We start from the raw sequence: 8,636 nt of genomic DNA, 5'->3' as shown, positions 1-8,636 counted from the left end.
TTTTCATGTTTATTTGGTGAGCAATAGTTTTAAACTTGAAACTCTATTGAAATTGTATTTTTAAAGAAGGGCTTATCGAAAATTATGCATGAAAAACGTTTTCATCACAAGCGTTTATGTAATAATATTCAATAAAAGAGAAACTTAATTCATTTTAAATATAATAATACACCACTATTTAAATAGCTATAAAGAAAAGAGTGGGTCTCTTCCTAAATACTAGCAAATGTATCTAATATATAATAAATAGATAATATTATATAGTTATATAAATAGTTGTGTTTTATTATTATAAATTTAAAGAAAGTCGTTAATTTCTCCTTTTTATTATATTATTACATAAAAGATTGCTACTAAAGCTGTTTTAACTCATTTTTACGCTATTTGTTTCTTTTGCTGGGATTTTCAAACTCAAATTCCGATGAGACAGTCGTCAGGCTTAAAATAATCGCTTGGGGTGATTAAAGAGGAAAGAAGGGAATGGAAAATCTATGAAAATTTTGTAACGTATAATATGTACGATTCGTTATATTTTAATTCGGAAGAGGAAATTGTACATCATTAGAAAAGAAAAAACACATTTTATAATGTATTTACCATCAACACACTTGTCACCATGATAACCATCCAAGCACCCATTCAAACAAATTCCTTGACTGTTGCACGTTCCATTGCCAGCACAGTTGCTGCTACAATTTTTCTCACAAAAATCTCCGTAGTACCCTGGACTACATGAGCTGCATACACCAGTCACGTGATGACAATATTGACTCGCACAATGACTGACACACTTGAGTGAGCAATTTGCACCGTGAAATCCAACATCGCAAACTGAGATTTCAGAAATCGAAGAAATGTAAAAGTTATTAATTCAGTCATGGTTAATAGCGTTTTTACTTTCTCATATACATATTATAGAGGAAGTATTGTAATCGTGAACAAAGATCACATGAAATTTTGATAGTTTTAACCATTTTACACCACAAAAGTTCAAATACGGAGTAAAGTGGACATTTTAAACTGTCAAAATTTTATTGTGATTTTGTCCAATATACAATGTTTCGTCTATAGAATACTCTATATTATACGAGAAAGTAAAAATGGATTAAACATCAGGTCTATATCCTGAGTTGTCATACCTCGGAGTGTTATATAAGAATATTCGAGAAATTTCAAGGGAAATCACTCCCGCTTTATTTATAACGCTAGGAAAAAAAAATTGCAAGCGATAACTTTTTAATGAAATTTGTGCAGAGAAACTTCTAAATATGTTTCTGTGCAGCGATAAGGTCCACACATATTAAAAAGTACGGACATACGGAGTGAAAGCACACACAGTTTTAAAACGGACTCTCAACAAAAGAGCACATTTTCTTAATTTCCAAAAAATGTGTAAGCACTGTGTAATAAAGTGCTGGAATATATTATGCTGGACTGTCAAAGTCTTGCTGATATGAACATCATATAAATGTCATCTATCTTTCAATGTGCTTAGGTATGTGAAAATAAAGACCACTGACACGAGTTTTAGATTTAAATTAGCATTTATAAGAAATATTTCTTTTCTTGTATATTTATATTTTAGCGTAAAGAATGTACTATAGGAGTATTAGTTAAAGATTGTGATTAGGTATAGAAATATAAAACAAATTCATATAGTTATTTATTTCATATATACCTTTATCACACCTCTCTCCCTTGTGACCTACTTAGGTCGAGTCATTTTTATTTTGACATTGTATAATTCCTTATATGGAATGATGGTGTAACACCTGGGGTTTTTCCACTGACTTATTAAGGTGTTTGAGACATAGAAATTTTCCATTAAAATCTGATTGAATGATTCTGATCAGATGATTATCCCAACCAATGGCGACATGAGTTGAGGATAACCTCCCCTGTCACAGAAGTCTTTAATTGCACTGCCCACTCGCAACACGAGAGAGTTTTTCTTGACCAGGCAGTCTACGGGGCAGTTTTACCTTGATCAGGCAGCCGTCCATATTGTCCGGCTATAGACTCTGACCATTTGAACGTGAGAGTACTTAAGACCTGTGTGTGCCTTGCTTTCTTCAGTTGATTTAGTCTTCTAGTTTAATATTACTTGTCGCTAAGTAAGTCTTGAAGCTACAGCAGTGTTGTGTGGCCTGTAGCTGTTCTTTAGACAGTGTAGAAATCTGTGATAGTGTTTTTTTCCTGCATTTTGTAAGTTGGGTTTTTGATATTTTATACATTAAATATTTTATCTAGTTCATCTTTGTGTTCTGCCACAACTGTGTTCGCTGATTAAAAGGTCGTATGTAGATTGGATGAGTGTTAATTACAATAGTATCACTAGCTTCCCTAGACATTAAATTCGAGCCCTAGTGGGTCGTTGTGTTAAGTGTTCATCCACTTAGGCCGTAAGGTATTTGCATATGACCCCGAAAAAAGAATCCGGGGACGTTCTCCTTCTATTTGGCTGATAGATAGGTTAACGTTACAAAGTGGGGGCTCGCCGAGATTTAGTCTGTCGTTCCAGTTGTTGGTCATATCAGTTAAATACTAAGGTTAGTTGGATTTAGTTGTTTTTATATCCAGTAGCGCAGTGTTCTGACAACGCGCGCAAGCATAGAGGTATCTAGGTCAATAGCCAGACGTGTCGTCCTAGATTGAAGAGGTCAAGTACACGGCCCAACGCACCGTGTTAAGTTAGTGAACCTAGGCTTGTTGTGATTTGAAAGTTAGTGTTATGGAGTCTTTTTTGGCTAATCCTACTTTTGAAGAGGTCGAGAAGTTGAGTAGAAAAGTTTTGATTAGTGTTGTTAAGGAATTGAAATTGGATTATTCTGTTACGCAGAAGTCAGAAGTGTTGAGAGATAAAGTTGTTGTTCATTTTATTAATGAAGGTGTATTTGATGAAAGCTTGTTGGCTGGTGTGTTACTCCGCGAGGAGAAACCTCTAGAGAAGATAGAATTAGAAGCTAGAATTGCTTTAGAGAAGGCATTAAAAGAAAAGGAGTTAGAGGCTAAAATTGCTTTAGATAAGAGGAGGTTGGAATTAGAGTTTGGTCAAGTTTGTGATGTCACTTCTCCGGTAGATCCAAAAAAGTTGTCGGTAGGGCAAGTGATTGCCAAATTTGGGAAATTAGTTCCTAAGTTTGATGAAACAGATTTGGTCGTTTTCTTTAACTCATTTGAGAGTTTAGCGAAGACATGTGAATGGCCCGAAACTTCCATTACTGCTTTATTGAGCTCGGTCCTTACTGGGAAAGCTGCAAAAACCTACCAGGCACTCTCTCACGACGTTCAAAATAACTATAGTTTGGTCAAGACTGCCATTTTGAAGGCCTACGAACTGACGCCCGAGGCCTATCGGACAAAATTCCGAACACTCCGCAAGTCACCCACTCAATCATATGTGGAATTTCTCTTTGAAAAGGAGAAAATATTCTCAAGGTGGCTACACTCTGAAGAAGTTTCTGAGTTTGAGAAACTCAGGTCTCTTATCCTAAGGGAAGAATTCCTATCGTCCCTGCCTGAAGAGATACGACTACACATACTGGATAACAAGATAACTGACATCCAGAAGGCTGCTGAGTCGGCTGACACATATATGTTGGTGCATAAGAAACCACCAGTGTCAGGAAACCGCCTCAACCCCGTGCTTCCCCTTTTTGGCAGCAATCCTCCTGTTGGCCAACACGTGAAGGCATTACAGTCCAGAGAGAAACCAAGATCAACTCTCAATCGTCGAGCAGTATGCCAGTTCTGCAAAAGACCTGGTCATCTTGTCAAGGACTGTTACAAACGTCGTCAATATAACAGAGAGGTGGTGCGTACTTCCGCGCACTATGCTCTATCCCCTCAAGCAGCCAGTTCAACTATGAACTCTAGAATTCTAAAGGACTCTAACCCTAAGTGTCCTCAAGAAGGTAGTCAAGTCTCCACACATTATGTGCAGTCACATTTTGACTGTTCTCGCCACCAGCCAGTTTCTGCCGAGTCTACCGATCTCGAGGGATCGAGAAAAGTTGACTTTTCATCTTTTATTGCCGAAGCCATCATTAGCAAACCAGGTGATCCGTTGTCTCAGCGGAATATCACCGTCCTTAGAGACACAGGAGCGTCACAATCACTCCTTTTGAAAAGTTCAATGGACATTACACCTGAGACGAACACCGGAAGGATTTCCATTATCCAGGGAGTGGGGACAAAATCTACTGTAGTCCCTCTACACAAGTTTGCCCTGAAACATCATCTCGTCGAAGGTGAAGTCATTTTAGGTGTGATAGATAGTATTCCTGTCCCAGGAGTACACCTACTTCTAGGGAATGACCTTGCGGGAAGCAAAGTATACCCCTGTACGGTTTCAGACCCTTTGTCAACAGTTCCAGATAATGATAATGAACTGTATCCTGCATGTGCGGTGACAAGAAGCCAGACCAAACAATTGGCTGACACAACGTCTGAACCACACCCGCCATCATCGTCAAGAAATTCGACTCCCAAATTGGAGTCTATGCTTCCAGAAAACACAAGTCTGGGCTTACCCCTGAGGATATCTCAGGAAGACATCATTAAAGCTCAACAAGTCGACGCGGAACTCAAAGCAACGGTCGAAAAATCTCTATCATCTGACGATGGAGAATATTTCTCCGAGAACGGCCTTTTCTTTCGTCGCGCTATACCAGTGAATGCCTCACCAGCCGAACCATGGTTGGGTAAAAACCAGCTGTGGGTCCCTCCACCTTATCGGCATGAAATACTTAAGCTGGCACATGACCATCCAATGTCAGCGCACCCAGGAGTCACTAAAACGACGGCGAAGATCAAAGAACTGTTCTTTTGGCCCAAAATGAGAAAAGATGTGTCGCGTTACTGCAGAAGTTGCACAAACTGTCAGTTGGCCGGAAAGCCAAACCAGACAATTCCTAGGGCCCCTTTGAGTCCGATTCCTGTATTAGAAGAACCCTTTTCAAAAATCGTCATGGACTGTGTAGGTCCCTTGCCTAAAACCAAGGCGGGCAACGAGTACCTACTTACCTTTATGTGTTCAAGTACCCGTTTTCCCGAGGCAATTCCCTTACGGAACATTAAGGCAAAGACTGTAGTCAGAGCCATGACCCGGTTCTTCACTACCTTTGGATTACCTAGAATCGTGCAAACAGATCAAGGCAGCAACTTCACCAGTCACCATTTTCAGGAAGCGCTGGCCAAGCTAGGCGTTACTCACATCACCAGCTCAGCCTACCACCCTCAGTCTCAAGGCGTACTTGAGAGGTTCCACCAAACCCTCAAAACCATGCTAAGGACATTCGCTAACAGTAACACCCAATGGGATGAGTCTGTTCCTTGGATTATTTCGCCGCGAGGGACTGTGTCCAGGACTCTTTAGGCTACTCGCCTTTTCAACTTGTGTTTGGACATTCTGTCCGTGGTCCCCTGAAGCTGATCCACGAACGTTGGACAGGTACCAGTGATCATCCAGTGGAAAACTTTGATGATTGTCACGTTCGACTGAAAGCCGTGTGCGAAATGGCTCACAAGAACTTAAGAAAGGCCCAAGTGAGAATGAAAGGACTGTATGATAAGAGTTCTTGTAAACGAACATTCAATCCAGGCGACAAAGTTCTTGTGTTAGTGCCTAATCTGAACAATGCGTTATCCTTGAGATATTGTGGACCCTTTACTGTGCATTCAAAATTAAGTGATTTGAACTATGTTGTCAATACACCCGACAGAAGAAAGAAACAGACAGTGTATCATGTTAACTCACTGAAAAAGTATTATGATAATTGTAACAATTTTAATTCCACAGCTAAAATTACTTTATCTGTATGTTCAAATGTTTCTGATGATGTGATACATGATAAATTGAAACCCCCAAAATTGGTAAATTCTTCCTTTTTAGATAATTTGAATGTCCACCTTATGCACTTGTCCACAGAGAAAAACCAGAGATTGTCTCAGTTATTCGAGACATTTCCCTCTATTTTTGGGGATGTCCCCAAAGAAGCGAAGGTTCCACCTCATGATGTAGACGTAGGTGACGCAAAACCCATTAAACAACACCCCTATAGAGTTAACCCGGAAAAAGCTGCTTTGATAAAAGATGAAATTGACTATATGCTCAAGAATGATATCATTGAGCCCAGTTTCAGCAACTGGAGTTCCCCATGTCTCCTAGTCCCGAAAGACGGTGGATCTTTCAGGTTTGTGACCGACTTTAGGAAGGTGAATGCGCTCACCAAAGCTGATTCCTATCCATTACCTCGGATAGAGGACGTTATTGATAAAGTTGGTCGAGCTAAGATAATTTCCAAAATTGATTTACTTTCAGGATACTGGCAAATCCCCTTATCTGACCGTGCAAAAGAAATATCTGCTTTTGTAACCCCTAATGGTTTTTATAGATACAAACGTATGCCCTTTGGTATGCGAAATGCTGGTCAAACTTTCCAGAGAGTCATTAACTCTGTCATTGCTGACATAGACCAATGTGAGGCCTACATAGATGATATAGTTGTATTTTCTAATACTTTTGAAGAACATATTGTTCAATTGACTAACCTTTTTAGAAAATTGTCTGAAGTTAATTTTACTGTAAACTTACATAAAAGTGATTTCTGTAAAGCTTCAATTACCTATTTGGGTTATCAAGTGGGAACGAACCAAGTTCGGCCCATTGAAGCTAAAGTAGATGCTATTGTAAGGTTACCACCTCCCAAAAATTGTAAAGAGATCAAAAAGTTCCTTGGGATGGCTGGTTACTATAGGCGGTTCTGTCAAAACTTTTCAGCTATTGCTGAACCTCTTACTGCATTATTGAAAAAGGGTGTTGAATTTGAATGGTCCAATAAATGTCAAGAAGCTTTTTTAACCATTAAGTCATTTTTATCAAATGCTCCTGTTATGGCTGCACCAAATTTTAGCAAGCCCTTTAAACTTGCCATTGATGCTAGCAACTTAGCCATTGGCTCAGTCCTATTTCAAGAAGACAACATGGGAATTGACCATCCCATTGCCTTTTTTTCCAGGAAGTTAAATGAGAACCAAAAGAATTATTCTACTATTGAAAAAGAAGCTTTAGCTTTGGTTTTGTCATTACAACATTTTGAAGTCTATGTCTCTTCTTCAACCAATCCAGTCAGAGTGTTTTCTGACCATGATCCCCTGAAATTTACCTCTAAGTTAGGACAGACAAATCAAAGAATATTGAGGTGGTGCTTATATTTCCAAAATTTTAATCTGGAAATTTCACACATTAAGGGTAGTGATAATGTTGTGGCTGATTGTTTGTCAAGGATGTAAAATCTTATTGTACACATTGATCATGTGACATGCTTTGTGGTTCATTAGGACCATAAACAGGTTTTGTTTGAGTGTCACTCATATGAAAATGAGTGGTGTGAGTTTTGAATTTTTTTCAAAATTCCAATCCTGTTGAATATTTTGTTTATTTTCAGGTGAACCTTAATTAAAAGTGGTTTTTGATTATATGTAATCTTTTATAATAATATGTCTCATATGACTCTATTGATATTGTAGCTAGTCATTGAAATAAAGGTCTTACCCTGGCGGGTTTACCACTTTTAATATCCACATGGAAATATTGTAATACCCTTTTTTGAGGGATTTTGATGTATAATTACCTTTTGAAGGGTTACTCCCCTTTCACCAATTGTAAAAGTTGGAGTTACTTCCCTTTTATGTTCAGGGATATTTTCATCTGGTATTATGATTTTGATTGCCTACATTTGTAAAACATTTTTGTTATTTCATTGCCAGATTGGTTCCTTATGTATGTTTTTGTGGAACCTATCTGTCACTTCCAAAAAGGGAGGGGATGTGACCTACTTAGGTCGAGTCATTTTTATTTTGACATTGTATAATTCCTTATATGGAATGATGGTGTAACACCTGGGGTTTTTCCACTGACTTATTAAGGTGTTTGAGACATAGAAATTTTCCATTAAAATCTGATTGAATGATTCTGATCAGATGATTATCCCAACCAATGGCGACATGAGTTGAGGATAACCTCCCCTGTCACAGAAGTCTTTAATTGCACTGCCCACTCGCAACACGAGAGAGTTTTTCTTGACCAGGCAGTCTACGGGGCAGTTTTACCTTGATCAGGCAGCCGTCCATATTGTCCGGCTATAGACTCTGACCATTTGAACGTGAGAGTACTTAAGACCTGTGTGTGCCTTGCTTTCTTCAGTTGATTTAGTCTTCTAGTTTAATATTACTTGTCGCTAAGTAAGTCTTGAAGCTACAGCAGTGTTGTGTGGCCTGTAGCTGTTCTTTAGACAGTGTAGAAATCTGTGATAGTGTTTTTTTCCTGCATTTTGTAAGTTGGGTTTTTGATATTTTATACATTAAATATTTTATCTAGTTCATCTTTGTGTTCTGCCACAACTGTGTTCGCTGATTAAAAGGTCGTATGTAGATTGGATGAGTGTTAATTACAATAGTATCACTAGCTTCCCTAGACATTAAATTCGAGCCCTAGTGGGTCGTTGTGTTAAGTGTTCATCCACTTAGGCCGTAAGGTATTTGCATATGACCCCGAAAAAAGAATCCGGGGACGTTCTCCTTCTATTTGGCTGATAGATAGGTTAACGTTACACCCTGATAACCAACCAAGCAGC

This window comes from Physella acuta, unplaced genomic scaffold, assembly GCF_028476545.2.
Source record: "Physella acuta isolate Inbredline_101_S28 unplaced genomic scaffold, ASM2847654v3 ptg000878l, whole genome shotgun sequence".
Lineage (NCBI taxonomy): Eukaryota > Metazoa > Mollusca > Gastropoda > Physidae > Physella > Physella acuta.
The sequence above is the reverse complement of the archived record's forward strand: the minus strand, read 5'-3'. Positions refer to the sequence as shown.